We start from the raw sequence: 20,100 nt of genomic DNA, 5'->3' as shown, positions 1-20,100 counted from the left end.
CGACCTGCTGACGTGGAAGGAAATCTCTTCCTTGAGGACGCGATTTCCTTCCACGTCAGCAGGTTGCGCTGACGTGGACGCGATGATCTGTCATGTACCCTGACATCGCGCTTACGTGGCAGCGATTTCGCAGAAATGGCCCATTCCGGTAAATAATTAAAAAAGTGGCCCATTTCAGTAAATTTTGAAAAAAAAGAGCTTTTTTTGGTAAAATGGTCCCATATTTTAGTTTATATTTTATATATTCAAGGTGAAAAAACATTATATTGCTTTTTCTTTTTTGTTACAAATGAACAAATATCAAGGTGGTACAATAGGGGTTTTCAATCGGTTAATTGATCTGAATAAGTATTAATCGAATTAATTAATTTTTTTAAACTTTAATCGTTGATCAAACTGAAATTTTAAAAAAAATTTAATTGAACCGAACTTTTTTGATTAATTCAATCGATTAACTGAATTAATCGAAATTTATATGTTTTTTTTTTATTTTTGGTTAAAACAAGTATAAAAGATTTCAAAAATTAATCGAATTAACCGATGAATCAACCTTAGCTAGTAAAAAACTTCGATTACGGAATTGCACAAAATTCTAACTTAGGGTCCGTTTGATTGCCAGTAAAATGTTTTCCGTAAAATGATTTCTAGAAAATGTTTTACTTTTCTATAAAATGATTTACTGGAAAATATTTTCTGGTGTTTGATTGAATCTGTGTAAAATATTTTCTGTTGTTTGGCAGATTTCCTAAAAATATTTTCTGAAAAAGTTGTTTTACATATATTAATAAATTTATATACATATTAATAAATTTTTATATTTTAAATTATTTTTACATATATTGTAATGATTTATTTATAAATAATTAAATTAAATTAAATATATAATAACACTCAATTATTAAAATATAAAAGCATTGCAAACTACTTTCGAAATTTACTAATTAGTAGTGAATCAATTGTAGTGATCTCCTGATGAAATTACGCTCAGCATAAAAGCAATTTTTTTGTTGTCTTACAAACAACACAGATAGCATCATTATCAAATTTCAGCCACTCTCAAGTATAACCAATTCCTTAGCCAACCAATCTACATCGTAACACAAAGCTAACTCCTATAAAATTTATCCCAATGCACACATTTACAGACATAAATATGTATATATGTATGCATTCAACAAATACATAACCCTGGAATAATTTGAAATGGAAAAGCACATATGACTGCCTTCTACAATATACTTGTATTGAAATGACAAAAATTGAGGCACAAGGTGATAAGAGCTACAAAGGGGTGCAAGTGATAATAGGCATTAACATGTCCTTACCTTCCAATAAATTTAAAATGGCATATCCAACGCAAGAATTTTTATGATTTGTACCCTCGATAACATTGGTAAAGAACAACACAACCTATAAAATTGTTATGAGTATCCTAAATTGTTATGAGTATCCTAAATTGTTATCAGTATGTTGTGCAATGATTGAAGCTTCATTCCATATCCCTCCAAAGCTTCTTTTTTATTGCTACATTACAAATGAAGCCAATAAATATAAGAGGGCAATCTTCTAAGATAAAAAAGAAACTGAAGCTTGAATACACAACGGAAATAATTTCTCGGCCTTTTTAAATCCATATGTTTGATGCGGTTCAACTTTGTGGTTTAGTTGTCTTGGAAGATGCTAACTGCAATTGGAGTGTGAAACTAACAACAATTTTTGACCAGCTTGTTTAACCATCCGCTCACCTTAAAAACAAGTGCTTAAAACTGTCCTACTATACATCATCATAGTAGAGCCCAAGATATCATCTCTGAATCCACGTGCTTTGAAGAAGAACCTGAAATAAGCTATACATATCATGCTTTTCAAGAACAATTAATACAAATCATTTCATCGATGACCCTGCCAAAGTAACCTCATATATATGTATGTATATATATAAATATTTCAATCCCAACTTTCCATGTAACCAAGCCACTGGTGTAGTAGTAACTGAGAAATGACTTATGTTGCTTTCAAGTTTTGGTTGACACTAAGTCGATGATTCAAACCTTGACAACCCCCTTTCCCTTGATTATCTCAAGTTTCTACATAACTTGTTTGCAACTAGTCTATATGATGATGTTTATTGAAAGAGATAAACTATGCAGTTCAATGAAAGAATGAAAGCACCTATCTAATAAAATTTAAGGCCCTTTTAGATTTAGTGTGAAGGTAGCAGAAGAAAGCCATTGAGCCAGATATCATAAAAACCAATCAGAAAGATGCCAGGCAATTGTAATACACCTACTTCAGTTAAAAGTTTCAGAATTAGTAGAAATATAAGAGTAACAAACCTTACAATCCTTTTAACTATTATTGTCCCAATTCCCATGCCTTGAAAAGTAGGAACAACTTGGAATGCAGAAAACAACAATTATAAGAATATAAACAAAATGCCATTTACCTAAACCAAAGGAACTCAGAGTACCTTAGAAATTCTTCATATGAATCATTAAACTTGTTTTCTAAACTTCTCCAGTCATTGGGATGTAAAATTCATCAACCACCAAGAAAAATAATCCAGAACTACTTTTTCCTACATAAAATACTATTTGCCTGCTTAACCTTGACGAAAAATGTTTTTATTACCATTACAAAGAATATGGTTTCATAGAAATATTCTAAATACAAACACATTGTTCAACCAATAAGAGATAAACACCACAAAAACTATGAAGGACATGGTCACTCAGATTTTTAATTCCAAAAAATTATAAACATGAAAACTTGAACAAAATGGCCAAATGAAATTGCAGAAAGATTATAGATAGAAAACCCAATATTTAATGTATACGACACAGACATTATCCTCATAATCATGGAAAAATTAGTAACATAAATTCAATCATCAACCATAAAGCATAAAACCCTTTACTAACCAATAATTCAAGGACAAAAAGAAGTAAACTCAAAGAAATAGAAAAAATGAAGTGATACCCAGAATCGATGAGACACATGCTGAGGTGAAGAAGAAGAAAAGGAAGAGGAGGAGGAAACTCTGTTGGTGTTAGCATCAGAATTGAAATCCAATAAGTTGGAATCAGTAGCAGAAGCAACCAACGAAGAAACCCGCAAACCCAGCGCCAACTGAAATTGGTAACTCTCTTCGGTCTGCTGAGCCCAGCTTCTATTGAAGGACTGATTTGCAACCCAAAGGGAAGGGGAATATAAAGGGAAAGGGGTAGAGGAAAAGGGAAAAGAATGAGTCAATTCCCGTGTTTTGGAAAATGTCTTATCGAAAAAAAAGTGTAAGACATTTTCCCAGAAGAAGGCGTTATTTTCCCGTTTTTTGGAAAAGCTTTTACAGTGGGAATTTGTTTTCCACCAAACAAACAGTGGAAAATGATGAAAATATTTTCCAGAAAACAAAATACAAGCAATCAAACGGACCCTTAAATTCAAATGCAGCAACCAAAATCCCTCACCAATCCACAATATCAATAAATCTCAATTCAAACCCAAAAATAATCGGTGAAAAAAAAAGTTGAACCCATAATTATAGACTAAAAAGGAAATTTTGAAAAACTTACCACCATTCCCCTATCAGAAAATCTTACCCACAATCAACAATTAGAAATCAGAACTCACTAGAATGTTTATTATTTCCAATTTGAACCAACTCTACAGTCACTTATTGCCCATGATCATCATCCTATAAACCTAGGAGCATTATTAACTTCAAAACCCAAAACACTTATATCAGCATCTAACCCTACAATGATAGTCTTATCGATTCAATTAAACAAGTTTCCTTTGTCAATCTATATCAAGAAACTAAGCTTGGTGTTAACAGAAGCAGGATGTTTACTTCTAAGTTTTAGGCATTGTTTTTGTGATTGTTGATCATTACTATTACAATGAATAGATGAATAATTAATCCTTTGCCGCATAAGAAATACATTCCCACTTGATTATTATCACAATGAAAGAATAATATAATAACAGTAGTGCCATTTATGGTCCTCATTGAACTACTACCTAGCCGCATACGAAACAAACAACCTCACACTTCATTATCATTACTACATATATACATCACACAATATCTTAGTGCTGAAACCTATATTATCCACTTCTTAGTTAAAGATGTGGGTGGTTGGTATTGAACAACCATGGATTGTTCACCACTCGAGTCCTAGTAACAAAGCCTCAAAGAAAAGAACTTAAACAAAACACACCTGAAAAATCCAAACTGAGTGCCGACGGTGGTGAGTGAAGTCCAAATCGAAGGTATGTCACTGCGATGACCGATGGCGGACAAACGTCGACCGATGATGGTGACCGGGTGGACATCAGACGGTGTGACTGGTGGACATCAGAAGGTTCACAAAGGTGACTAGCACTGGTAGTAGAGATTTTGAGAGATTTCAAATTAAGGATTTTGAATTTTGAGGGTTAGGAATTTCTCATTTCTGTGACTGTGCGTGATTTTTAGTTTTAGGATTTTCATTTTTATTTATTAAATTATTAATTAATTTAAATTATTTGTACTTTTTAGGATTGGGTTGGGTTGGGTTGGGTTTATATATATTGGATTGGGTTTATATTGGGTAGGACTTTGTATGAGGCGGTTAAGTCAATCCTGACTTCAATTGAATGACTTCTCTGCAATTCTTGAACGACGAATTACTTTGAGAGTGACCTCAAACAACATGAACCAATAACATAGAATGAAAAATTTTATTAACTTTCAGTAGGAAAGCTAATTCTCTCTTTAACTAGAAACTATGTGTTTTCCCCATAAAATAGAATTTATTCTGTACAAAAAATTTTCATTATTTTCTAACGGAATAATGATGCAAATAATGTGAGTGCATAGTTCAACATATCGTTCCTATTTATAGAGAATTTGTACAAGAGTTCTATTCGAATAAGGTCTAATTAAATAATAATATTTTAATAGAAAATATAGCTTCTACTTTAAGTAGAAGAGCTACGGGTGACAACATGCCCTAAAATACACTAAGGTTTGCCGCCCCATGTATTTCACAAGGCTTAATTAGAGCTTTTATGTATTAGGTCCAATTATATGTATTATCTGGACTTTTATCTAACAGTTATAATTTATCTAACCCAATAAATATTTTCTATTTCCCAAACATTATTTATTTAACCACTTAATTTAATTAATTAAGGAACCCCTTGGATGGGCGTTTACCTCAAGTGCGATGCGTTTAGCTTTCTTTTTGTCTCAAACTACAGTATCGCTACAGTATCTAATCTCACCGCCACCGTTGTTTTTCCACTAACTGCAGGTAAAAGCACCGTCTATCCAAAGGGGCCCTAACAACGTTAATTTCTCAACCCAATTCTCATTCCATTGAAGTCATGACAATTTTACCATACTAGAATTTATGAGGAAATATATTTAATTGCATTATTCGACAAATCCATTACGACTAATTAATTTAGTTCTTACTTTGAACTTTAATCATTTAATTACAATTAATCAAATAATAATTTGAATAAATTAAATTAATTTCTAAGTCATCTTTTGTACTTAGCGAGAAAATGGATTCATTGCGAATAGTGATACTATTGGAAAATTAGGTTTGGAAAACGCAACGAAAAATAGATTTGAGGAAAAATCAGAGTTTTAATTTTTTTTCAAAACTAGAACTTGGTTGTGTTATCTAAAGTAATAAACACTTAATCAAAATCATACATTTTTTATTTGTCTAGGATAAATGCTTCGACCGAGTAGTTGATATGCCATAATTTGATACGTCAAATTAGGCCTTCTCGGTATACTTAAGGAGCTTATTCTCAAGCAAAGTAGCTTCTTTTTCATATTTTTTAGATTTTAATTTAATAAGTATAAATATATCGTTTTTACTCATTTTGTAACCCAATTTGGCCAATAGTGCCATTAGGGGGCCTAACCTGTGGTTGAGTGGTGTAGGGACGTGTTGAAGGTTGAAAACGAATGAAAATGACACCAAAAGAAAGGGTATCACGATATCCATACATTAGAATCACAATACCTCCAATAGTATGGAAGATTAGAGACCACCCTTCAGTGGTATCACGATATCCACCCTTCAAAGAATATACCCCAAGGCTCGAAACTGCTTGAGGTATCGCTATATCCTCTTCTGGGTATTGGCCACAAACATCGTGAGAGGGACAAAATTGGACAAAAATGGTAGTCTTTGTCCACCCGATCCACCAATCATCCAAGGCCTGTATGACACCCCAAACTCAATTCGATGAATTGAATCTGAATCTTGGGTGTTACCACATTAAAAGAAATGAAACTTAACTCTACTTACTCAAATTATAATTGATTTGAACTACTTAACTGCAAGACTTATTAAAATAACACATAAGTATAAACATTTAAGAATTCCAGTTATAATCCTAGGAAATTTGATTACAAGTATTACTGAAATGATGTCCTAATCTAACGTAGTTATCTCGATTCAAGGGTTTCTAAGTGTCAAACAGGCTCGATCACGCCATCAAAGCTTGCTCTGTATGCATAGTAATCCAATACGCCACTCTTTGGGTGTAGTCACAGCATCATTTCCCTCAGACGTAGCCTTACATTCAACTTAAAATGGAGAACACAATCCATGTAAGTTCATAAGAACTTAATGAGATAAACACCTATTTACCTAAATCGTTATGCATTTCGCATCTGATAATTTAATTCGCCACCTCGTTGCCCTTTGTTCTTCAACTTGTCTCTAGCGAATACCTTCTTAGAATGCCATTCTTCATACCATAGATGTTACCTTGACTTTAAAATCATGATTTTGCCTTCCGCATCTTGGATACATTACTCACGTTCTTCGCGTTGCACTTTCGTGATTCCCTAACCATACCCATTCTAGGGGCCCATATAGACATGATACAATGATTCTTACATACATACTTTAAGCCGTCGTTTCTTCAAAATCTATGAAATGATTTCGTACTTAGATAGAAGATACATTCTTTAATTATATGATTTGATCCTTTCTAAAAACTACCATTTTTATTCTAATACTTACAGACAAATAACCTTCTTCAATTTACCAGACATAGCCATTCCTCAAGTTTGTTCTTCAAGTCTAATTAACTCATACATTAAACTCGTCACATTCTCTAGTGTATTCCATTTTCTTTGTTCTTGTCTTCAAACTATGCTGGATACGCCATAACATTTCATACGAAACTCGCTATAAATGAAGCTAATTAGAATACCTCATCGAAGATGTAACATGATATGCCACAGGGGCTTTTCCTTCAGAGTTTATTACAACCATTGTTCCTTCAGAGTTTGTCGTGAATACCATTTCTTTTCTTAGGGTTTGCCACAGAGGTGTTGCCTTTAGATGATTGTCAGAAGGGTCATTTTTTAAAGTGCACCAAAAAGGCTTCCTTTCCATAGATTGCCATAAAGGCTTCCTTTTTCTGGCATGTTCATGATAGGTATTCGCCTAGACTCACATTTTGTGAGGGTTACCCCTCATCGACCTAGGTCACACAAAAAACCCCTTTAGGTAATCACCTTTCTTTAGTTCTTTTCCATATGATGCCATAGCCCAGCTATGGTCTTAAACGATATGATGTCATGGCCATGGACTTTTCCTTTCCAGAGATTCATATCAAAGATTGTGTTTTTAGTCCCAACGGACCCCTTTAGACTTCACCGCAGTGAATAGACATAAACTCACATAACAGACCTTTCATGCATTAGCACCAAACTTAACATACAACTCAGACATGCTCTTGCAGTCATATTTTTGACTCCAGATTTCTTATCACATTCTCTATACTTGACATATTTATACAAACTATACATGCTAATCCTATCCACATTCATATATCAGCATACTCATCATACCATCCTCTTCTAATCTCAGTTAATAGTTCATATGATTCTACACAAAGATATCTAGAATAAACCAGTATACATATATAAGAGCCAGCTTAGGGACTTACTTGACAACCACGAACAACAACTTGAACTTCAGATCCAACATCCAATCAGGGATTACAACAACTACTACCTCAAAAGACAAAAAATCACCATTAAAACTCATTCAATTAACCTTGCCATCATCTCTAACCCAGATAACCCACATATAATACCTTACTTCTTCATCTTACAATTCATGCATTCATACAAGCCTAATCCTTCATAACACACAATGTCATAAAACTTACCTTGAAATGGAGAATCATTGATAAAATCTAGGGTTTCATCTCCAACTCAAAGAAATGCCTTTTTGTTTCTCAATCTCCATATAATAATATTCTACAATAAGGAAAAAGAGAAATCCCTTATCCAAATCTTGAATATCCATTAATATAATCTAAGTCTTTATTGGAACATGACAAGTGTCACATTTTACTATATTATTTTATCCAAAAGTTCACAAACTTTCGAGAAACCTACTAGACCTTTATCTTTTAATTATTTCGGTTCACATTCAATTGGTTTCTAACCAATTTACCTTGCAACATAACCTGCACAGTACCACGATTAAAGGCGCACTATTCTTCTGACGTGAACTCACACTCAATATTCTTCCACTTGGTCACTATCTTATTCCAATCGGTATAGCATTTTTATTAACTAAAACACATAATTGTATCCATCCACTTCATACGCCCAAAATGTACCTGGGTGAATACCACTCCGTCAGTTATAATACCTTAGAACTATTCATCAAACCTTGTACCCTCCAGAACTGGGGCGTTACAGCCCGTGTAGGGGTAATTTTGGCAATAAAAATTCATCAACATTCAGCCTAAAACAACCAATTTTTCCTGAGAAGGAGAGAGAGATACATTAATTTAGATTTAGCTTTAATTTAGATTTTGTCTTAGTTTTTTCTACAACTTTTCTAGGGTTTTCATTTTCTCTTCTCCCTTCTTAGTTTTAGAGTTTATTTTTCTACATTTACTTCTTGTTCTTAATGTTCTCAATGTTAGTTAAGTTAATTATCACTATAAGTTAGGTTTATTTACATTTTCAGTATATGTACCTTGGTTGTAAGACAATTCTAGCTTTAGTTTAATTTATTTTAGTTTCCTTTACTTTAAGTCAGCTAAAGTTTGTTCATTTCATGTTTATTGCTTTAGATTTTCTTGTTGAATGGCTTTAGTTTGATGTTCTTTAAGTTTTATTGCATAAAAATCCAAACTTTTTTTATTTTTCTTATGCTTTACTTTAATGGCTTCTTTGCTTTTCATTACTATGTCCATTCTGTTTATTTTTAGCATGAGTAGCTAAACCTAAAAAAGGGGTTGGTTGATAGAGATGTGGGTAAGTTGATTTTTTGGACAAGGGACTAAATTGTAATAAATTGGACTAAATCGAATAGACCTAAAAACTTAAGAAGTGACGCCCCTAAGGGAATATCTAGGCAAGTGAGACCGAGAGGTAATCTTGTTGTGCTCTCATTCATTAGTCCCAAGAGGTAATCAATAAGATCGAGAGATAAATCAGATTCATTCATCTAAGTCGGTAAAGTTGAGATCGAAAGATAAAATAGAGCCACTTAGTAATTTAAGTGATTTAAGTCCCTCATTCGAGGACCGACGATCCACATCAAAATCAATCAACCACCATTAGTCGTTTATTAGTTAATTTCTTAGTTTTGTACTCTTTGCAATTTAGTCTTTAGATTAGCATATTTAATTTTCTTGCAAAACTTTCTTGTTATAATTTGCCGTACTATAAAACCATATCAGTAGCCGCTTAGACTCTATAGTGCATGCTATTTATTACTCAATCGCCATCTCCTTTGGGTTCGATCATTAGAATACTCTAGTGTTCCATTGTAACACTACAAATATTACAACTGACCTCTATGCTTGCAATAAAACCACATTTTAAAATTGTTTTAGAACATTGTTTGTTTTATAGGCACATGCGAACATGGTCAGTAGTCTTCTCTGCTATTCTTAAGCTCACGTCTTCTGAATGTGGGCTCACTTCAAATCAGAAAATTTTCTACAAAATTTCCAGTGAAGCAATTTCATAATTTCTCTAAACTTCTGGGTCAAGTTGTAAAAAAGAAAAATATCTCTAAAAATTTTCTGAAATAATTTCTTTTGAGAATTTTCTCTCAACAACTTTCTCTTAAATTCAAGTGAGTGAAAAACAATGACCCAATGTTTTTTTTATATAGAGAGAGTTTAGAGAGTTCAAATCTTATTAAACTTAATATTAAGTTAATATAATACTTATCAAGATAAATATTATATTAAATTTAATATTAAACCTATTAAATTAATAGAATATTTATCTATAAGATAAATATTAAATTTAATTTAATATTAAGATAAATACTTTAATATTAAATTAATAAAAATACTATCAAAATAAGTATTAAATTAAAGCTAATATTAAATCTTATTAAAATAATATTATTTTTGGAATAATTAATCTGGAATTAAATTATCAGGTAGAGTCTTAATAGGAGTGTAATTCTTCCACTGCTCAACCATCGAAGAACCACCATCACCGACCATCTGTCAGCCACCAGAATGCCACCGCCAGTATGGTACGACACCCTCACGACACCCTAAGATGGTTTGGCTATTACCAGTTCAGTCCAGGCTATTGGCGGCCTGACTGGTCCGGTCTAACCGGTGATCCGGTTTCACATATTAGACCTAGTTCGACTAGTTTTTTTTATCTTGATCTCGATTTTGTGTTCTTGAGCCCAATTTTCGATCTCAGGTCCAATTTTCAAGTTCAATTACCCATTAGGCCAATTGTCTGACTTGAAAATTAATTTCCAAAAATATCATAATTATTTTAATTGATTTGAATAATTTAATTTTGCCTTATCAAAATTAATTTTCTCAAAAATCACTTAGATTTTTTAAAATTAAATTTTCAAGAAAATTCTTTAATCAAATTCTCTAGTTGAACTACTCTCACGACTGCCCAATTTAATTCCACATCGAATAAATCGAGTCAATTAAATTATTTCCAAAGTCGTAGAATTTTCTTCTGATTCAAATGCAGTTTGATCGAGCTTTAGTTGAACTAGCAGAGGGACAAATTAGACATATGCAATTAGGCTCGAGTAATTGCAATTATGCCTAAAAGTATCATTAAAATAATTCGCAATTACTTAATCATGGAGTCAATCCACAAGAAATACTATGATTGAAAACTCCTTATTGTATACTATTTATGAAGGTAATTCATCCAACTGCTTTGTCTAATGACCTCACCATGTGTGTGTTACCCTCATATGATATCCTTAATTCTTTTGAGTTAAATCCGTTCACTCAATACAATCTTATTTTATCTCACTGTCACCATTGTGTCTTCTTAATGATTAATATGATCGCTGCTAACAAATGACTGTGATAAATTGCTTATTCGAGAATAAGCAATTTGTGGCCACGTTCTATATTTATCAATCCTCACAATGTCAATGAAAAATATTGTTAACTCTTTAATCGAACTATGAATTCCATTGTTGCTAATAAAGTCATGCCATACACAAGTCATGTACCCAACATACCAACATGGGCTCGATTATCTTTAGAACATAAGCCTCCACTTATGTCATAACGTTGCCTACATAAGAGTAAGGGGGCCTAGTCAGCAAAGCTAGACATGGAGGGCCTAAATTAACGTAGAGTCGCCACTAATCAATTAGGGCTAGGTTGGTTAGCCACCTATTGTCAAAAAGTCTAGAATTAATACTACGAAAAATCTTAAAAGTCTAGACTCGATCTCATCACTAAATTTTGGGTTCGGGAGTACGAATACGTGTGGGGAAGGTTATAGCACCCCCACAACGCCTATCTGGGGATAGTCCTACGGGGTCTTGAGAGCTAGGTTTTTTTATTTAAGCATATTAATGTCTTAATCTAGGCTAAAATCTTATGGAGATCTTAAATAAAAACTCTAAAAAAAATTCCTCCTATTTACTTGTAACTCGATTAAGATGTGTTCACCAAACTTATCTAATTTGAAACTTAAATTAGAGATTTTTACTTTTAACGGGAACCCTAAAGGATACCTAAATAATTCTAGTAAAATACCTTCAATTCCTAAAATTAATTCTATTTTAGAATTCTAAAAAAACTAGAAATTACCAATGAATTAAGAGAAATATTAAAATCCATCTACAACTTATTTGATCTTTTATTATTATTATTATTTAAAATATTTAATTAATAACGTTGAATCTATCAAGATCTTAAGAAAGTATCCTATGTCGGTTTATGACTTATCTTACTTTAAAATTCTTGATCTAAAGTTGAAATTGTCAAAATCCTAAAATAATATATCTTAGCTTTCTTAAAAGTTTCTAAAATAAAATACTTAAAATACCTACTCATGATTTACAATTCACCTACAAAAATATTGAGTTTTAAATTTGAACAAAGTCCTAAAGAATATTTACATATTAATTTAAGATTCTAAAGAGAAATCTTATACAATATTTAATTTTCTAGGGAATGGTAGATAAGATCTTAAAGACTAACCTAAATTCAAATGTAAAAACCTTATGGTTTCATTAAACTGTAACACCTACTTAACTAACTTCTTGTCAACATTTATAGGATGAAAATGACCTAAAGTTCCTCTTTTAAAACGAATAGTAATAAAATGGGAAAATTAATTAAATTGACTAAAGTTAATGAAAAGTTAAAACTATTTCAAAAATGACAATAATAAAAAGAAAACTTAAATAAATGAAATAAATAAGACATTGACATGATGATGATGATAATAATAACAATAATACACCTTATTCATAATACAATAAAAGAATCAAAGTAACATAAACAAATAATATTAAAATGTATGTAAGGGAATGTGTAAATAAAACATAAATATAAATAGACATGAAAATAAATAAAGGCAAAATAAGAATAAATAAAATTATTTAAGTGTGAATAAATATAAAATATTAAAATAAAGCGTATAATTGACATTAAATATATAAGGTATAAATGCAAATGAAATGGAAGATATAAGTATATATAATTTATTAAAGATGGAAACAAAATGACGTAGCTTGATTTGGGGACTAAAAGATAAAAAATGTGGAAGACAAAGTATTGATGTAGCAATTAATTTGCTTTTAATTTTTAAATTTTGGATTAAATTGAAGGTTTGAATAAATAAAAGGGTTACAGATGTAAATAAGCCAGAGAGTGAGGGCGGTGTTGCAAAAAAACGGGGTATTTTTTGTAAATTTAAAAAGTAAAGGGGTGAGAATAAATTAGTCATTTTTGACACCTATAAATGGGAAAAACTATTCATTCTTTCATTTTTAATCTCATTAAAAAAAACGCTTTCTCCTTCTCTTCCTCCTTCTATGTTGGCCATGGCTCTACCACCAGAAAGCCCAACGGCTCTCCAACCTCCAGTGGTGGAGCCGCCGCATATGGTGGCGGAATTTTTTTTGTTGCAAAATCAAATCTTTCTTTTAAAAAAAAATCACTACTTTTCTTAAATATCAAAACTTTATTTGAAATAATTGAAAAAGATCAAAACTTTGTTTTAAAATTTTAAACTTTTCCTTTAAAATGACTAAAAAATAGATTTTAAGAATAAAAATCTAAACTTTCTCTTTTTTCTTTTAAAAATCACTACTTTTCTTAAAGATCAAAACTTTAATTTCTAAATAGTTGACAAAAATCAAAATTTTGTTTTAAAATTTTAAAATTTCCTTTAAAATGACTCAAAAAATAGATTTTTATTTTTACAATATAAACTTTCTCTTTTTAAAAAAAATCAAAACTTTCCCAAGATCAAACCTATTTTCTAAAGAAACATTTATTTTAGAAAGGGAAAGGGAAAAAACAGGATTTTTGGGGCTCCTAAGGGTGAAGGACCGACGGTCCAATGACGTCTCCTTCATCGGATCCCAAAACTCGATTCCTCATGACATGTCTATAGCAAAAAAAAAAAAAAAGATAGAAGAAAAGAAAAAAATAGAATGCTTGTTTTTGTTGTTGTTCTTTTTTACCCTTTTTTTAAGAATAAAATAAGAAAAACCTCCTCCTTTTCTTTCTTTCATTTCATTTCAAGTATATATATTGTTTTTTAATCTTGTTTATTTGTAAAAAAAAAGATAATAATATTTAATAATAGTAGTAATAATGATAATAATAATAATTTGGGCCTTTGACAGACCCAAAAAGGAAAGAAAAAGAAAATAAAAACAAAGGCCTCCATTTGAATAAAATCAGGTGGGCTTCGAACGGGGCTAGGAGAGAATAGATATGCAAATGGGCCTCCAATTGGGCTCGGACAAATATGGGTGTCTACAACTTATATCAAAGCACACGAGTTACATACTCATGGTTAGTGGCTAACTCAAGATTTAGGTAAATCACACCATGAATGTCACAAGTGAATTAATTCAAAAACATATTCAGAATTAATTTATCTTGGGTATAGTCTAATGTATCATTCTTCCAATAAGCACATCTATGTCTCTACCCGTGGATTCAACTGTTTCGATAGCCAAGACTAGTCATCCCCGAACTGGAATTGTAGACGACGTAATAATTCTTCCAAGTATTTGAATCAAATGCTCACTTTGATTCTTTTACGGGATTACGGACTCATTTAGATTACCTATTGAAGTAAGTTGTCTTTCTCACAATGTAAACGTTCTTATAGTGTCACTTACCATAAGTTTGAAATTAGACAATCAATGAGCTAATATTTGTTTGTCATAATTTCGCTATGCATTCAAAACATGAAAGATAGAAACACAAAAGACATAATAGTGAAATGTGAAATTAACTTTATTTATTTTTTCACCGTTTAAATACATAGAAAACAATTACATGTTTACTACAATATGAACACATTTCCCAATAGATACATGTGATCAATTTCTCCTACTTTATCATTTTCATTCATTCCATATTTATTGGTTTTACATGTAATTCATTTCTGGTTATCTCAAGCTAGCGAAAGGACCAATTGGACATATATAATTAGGGCCCGAATAATTTGTAATTATGTTTCGGCATTTTGCCTATTAATTACAATATTATTTAGTCATGGAGTCATTCCACTAAAGTATCATGACTGAGTTCTACCTTATTATATACCATTACAAAAGCTACTTATTAAGTATTCATCCAATGATCTTGTCAGAAGTGTCCTTATAAGATATTATTAATCTCTTTAGGATAAATTCATTCTTCTAATATGATCATATTTTATCTTATGGTAACCATCACATCTTCTTTCACGAAAAGTTAAAATTACTAACAAATAATAATAAAATCATTTATCTCTAAGACAAATGACCTCTAGCCACATTACTTTTCATCTATCAGGTAATGTCGATGAGAGAATATCATTTACCCTTTATTAAGCTATAAATTCCATTGTTGTGGAATGATTATACATCATGCAAAAATTGTATACCCAACGTACCAGATTTCGGTTCCTTATCTAATTGATACGAGAACACATACATAGTTCACCATCCACTTAGGATTAATGTATAACACACAATGAACATCATAAGCGACTAAGCCCAAAAACAAATCTAGAATCTATTCTGCATGGGTCATGTCTGATATACTATTAGTCCAATCAGTCACATCTATGTCTCTATCTTTTAGGAGTCATTCGCTTCTATACCAAGACAAGGTATCTTTGCAATTTGAATTGATATATCACAATCGATTTACTAAATTATGATTAGAATAGAGACGTGGTTAGATTATCTACTAATATAAGTTATTTTTCTGTATTACGACCCGACTATGTAATATAACTTGATCTTAGTTTAAACTTTAAATCATCAGTGAGCCAATATTTGCTTTTATTTTTCTTTGCATGCAAAAATCGTTGAAGATATTAGGGGATAAACCCGATCAAACAATCAAAAAAATGAAGAAAATAATAATAAAAAATATCAAACACGCAAATTTTACGTGGAAAAACTCCTAAAAAGAGGACAAAAAACCACGGGCAAAAGGAGATTTCACTATGATAAAGGACAATACAAAAGATGAAGAGAATTAAAAGAAAACCCAAAGTCCCACAAGAAAAACCCTTCGAAACAAAAAACAAAACTCTCTTAATCTAAATATTTTTGTTGTGTAAAACCTAGAGTAACTAAGGCCTATTATAGGTTGAAATTTGTAGCATATATGACTACAACAACTCTAGGTTAATTAGAATTTAAGTGGGACAATAAAAATAGAGTTTAACAAGGAGAAGAACAGTCAAAATAAATTTGGTCAAAATAAGAGGCATTCTCCCACAAATCTACACCTTGAATCATATTTGGACCAACTCCCTTACTGAGCCTTGTTGCAAGCTTAATTGATTCTTCGTCAGATACTTACCAAGTCCAAGTAATGCTCGAACTTTGAAACTAAAAGACTCTTTGTCAACATGTCGGTCAGATTGTATTCTGTGCCAATTTTAAGAATCCAAATATTCCCTTGAATGATTAACTTTTGAACAAAATGATAATGAATATCTATGTGCCTCGTTCTCTAGTGATGCATTTGACTTTGGTGAGACGTATGACACTTTGACTATCACAATATAGGATAGTTTCCCCCTTTTTCACTTATCGATTCACTGAACAGGCCCCTTAACCGAATTGCTTATTTTATTACTTTTGTAATTGCCATGTATTCCGCTTCAGTAGTAGACAAAGCCATTGTAGCTTGAAGTGTCACTTTCCAACTAATGGCACAATTCACAAAAGCAAATAGGTAACCTGTGAGAGACCTTATTCGATCTAAGTCTCCTACATAATCAGAATCAACATATCTGACCAACCCTTTTGAGTTCTTCCAATCTCTAAGCATATGTTAGAAGTACCTCGTAAATATTTGAAAATCCACTTAACTGCATTCCAGTGTAACTTACTAGGATTGGTTATGTATCGGCTAACAACACTAACAAAATGTGAAATACCGGGAAGAGTGTATACCATTGCATACATCAAACTTCCAATTACACTTGAATAAGGTCCTTTTGACATGTACCTTTCATCTTTTTCATTCTGTGGGGAAACTAAAATTGAGAGTTTAAAGTGTGCAACTAAAGGAGTACTTACACCGGTTTTGCATTTTACATCTCAAATCGCTCAAGGATCTTCTTGATGTACCTTTGTTGTGATAAAAGTAATTTCCCGGAATGTCTATCTCTCAAAATTTCCATCCCCAAAATTTTCTTTGTTGCACCTAAATCCTTCATCTCCAACTTAGTGTTAAGCATGGTTTTAAGACGGTCATATCAGATGGATTCTTAGTCGCAATTAACATACCATCAACATAAATTAGCAAATATATAAAAGAATCATCATTAAGACACTGTGGATAAACACAATTGTCATACTGACTTCGAGAAAAATCAATACTCAACACGAGGGAGTCAAACTTTTTACACCACTGTCGAGGAGACTGCTTCAAACCGTACAAAGACTTTTGTAAGAAACAAACATAATCTTCTTTACCTTTAAATTTGAACTCGTCCAGTTGTTGCATGTAGATGTCCTCCTCAAGAAAACCATGAAGGAAAACAATCTTTACATTTAACTACTCAAACTCAAGATTATTTGATGCAACAACGGCCAAAAGTGCCCGAATGGACGTATGTTTCACAACGGAAGAGAAAACATCATGAAAATCAACTCCCTCCACTTGATTGTAGCCTTTTACAACCAGTACTGCCTTGTACCTAATGTCGTTAGGACCTGAACCTTTCTTCTTTTTAAACACTCATTTGAAACCAACGATTCTTTTAGCGATGGGTGGTTTAACTAGCCTCCAAGTCTAGTTCTTTTGAAGCAATTCCATCTCTTCTTCCATTACAACGAGCCAATTGCTAGAATCATAGGCTTGGACTGCCTCATAATAACACGAAGGATCAGTTAAATCTGAAACAGCCCGATTCTGGGTCTAGTCGGAACAGTGGTTTCGGGACCACAAATCCGAAGAGGGAAAATATTATTATCATTATATTTTTATGGTCTACAATTTCGTGGAAAAATTTTGTGAAAATTTTGTTCGAAAATTTCAATGTTTGGGCACTCAATTTAGTCAAAAGGACTAAATTGTTAAAAGTTCAAAAGTTGAGTTCTACATGTTAGAGGTGTCCAATTGTTATGAAATTTTAAATTGGAGGTCCTTATGTAGTAATTAGACTATTAGTTGATTGAAGGACAAAAATGGGCATAGGATGAGTAAAATAGATTTTTTTAAGTAAGGTCATTTTAGTCATTAGTAAATAAATAGAATTAAAATGGGAAAAATATGGAAAAATTGTGTCCATCTTCATAACTTGTTGCTGAAATTTGAAGGAAGCCATAGCTAGGGTTTCTTCACTTTCTCAAGCTCATAGTAAGTGCATCCTCGTAGCTCGGTTTAGCTTATTCTACCATTAATTCATGTTAGGGTTCATATTTGGAAAAATAACCATATTATTTTTCTATTTTATGGTAGAATATGAAGCTAGAAATTATGTTAAACAACTTTTGCTAAGCGATCTTAAGCGGAAACGGGTAAATTGACATAACTGGTAAAAATATTTAATGTTCAAAAGTACATGTTAGAGTGAGAATTTGATGTTGCCATAGAAGGAAAAAGTGCTTAGCATGTTGTAAAACATAAGAATAAGGAGTGAAATTTAATTTTCGAGCTTTGGGACAAAAATGTAAATATGCAAAAATTTAGGGATAAAATCGTAATTTTTGCAAAAAGTTGAGTTGAGGACCGTTTCAATAAATGTGAATATTAAATAAGCTAAATTTTCTATTTTAGATCAAGAAAGACAAGAAAACAACCTCAATCGGGGAAAGGAAAAAATCGTGGAGAAATTGCAAAATTACAATATTTTGCACCGAGGTAAGTATGCATGTGAATTAATGCATTATTTTAATGTTATTCAATATATTGTTGAGATTTGATTGAATATAGAATAAATATTTGATGTAGATCATAAAAATGTGGTTAAGTTTGAGAAAGGTAGTAAAATGTTAAAAAACAAGGTTTTCGAATGGACACTCGGAATAGACCGGAAAACATTGAATAAAAAGGGGTTGCTAAGTTATGATTCCCCGAATTATTGACTTTAAAGGTGGTTGCTAAGTGCCGATTCCACTGTATCTTTGATTGTTAAAGGGGTTGCTATGTGCTGATTCCCCGTATTACTGAATATAAAGGTGGTTGCTAAGTGCTGATTCCACCGTATCTTTGACTGTGAAAGGGGTTGCTATGTGCTGATTCCCCGTATCACTGAATTTAAGGTGGTTGCTAAGTGCTGAATCCACCGAGTAACGAATAATATTCCGAGTGTTCAACAGAGAAATTGGAAAGGTGAATGTACATATGAAATGGATAAGATTATGTGAGGAATATTGGGTTTGATATTTAATTGACCCATGTGTAAGATGGTATGAAATATCAAAACTACAAAAAAAATAAATCTAGAAATAAAACAGTTTTAAACAACAGCAGTTGAGCAACTTTGAAAAATCACCATAAATGGTGGAAATTGAATTATAGAGTGAATAATATATGAAATTGAATCTAGGTGAGTCTATTTTCACATGAAAGAAACAGAGCAAGCAAAAGAGTTAGATATTTTGAAATATTTAAATTTTAGTGAGACATGGTAGAATTTATTTTGAAATCCCTTGTTTCAAATTTGGAAAATCACCAAAAATTGTACAAAAAAGATTATGTCTTGTAATTTACATTCTTGAATTTATCAATGATTCTATTTTCAATAGAAACAAACAAGAACATCGTTTGAGTTCTGTACAAAGAATTAAGTAAATTTTAGTAAAGAGAGGTTAGAGCTATCGAGCAGTGAAACAGGGGAAGGTTTAAAGAATAAACTGTATTAATTGGCTAAACCAAAAATTCTGAAAATTTTATGGAAGAAATATATACGAGTCTAGTTTCAAGGAAAATTTACGGAACTTAATTTCGATCCTGTAGCTCCAGATAAAAATTAATTAGTGACAATGACACAGAAAAATAGCTTCTGGAAATTGAACAAACAATGAAATTTATGTGTGAATAAAATTATGTTTCTATGAAATCATGTTGGAAATTTGTTTATTTGTCATATGTTTACTTACTAAG

The sequence above is a fragment of the Gossypium raimondii genome, chromosome 2, assembly GCF_025698545.1.
Source record: "Gossypium raimondii isolate GPD5lz chromosome 2, ASM2569854v1, whole genome shotgun sequence".
NCBI classification, from domain to species: domain Eukaryota; kingdom Viridiplantae; phylum Streptophyta; class Magnoliopsida; order Malvales; family Malvaceae; genus Gossypium; species Gossypium raimondii.
Note: the sequence above shows the minus strand (reverse complement) of the source record.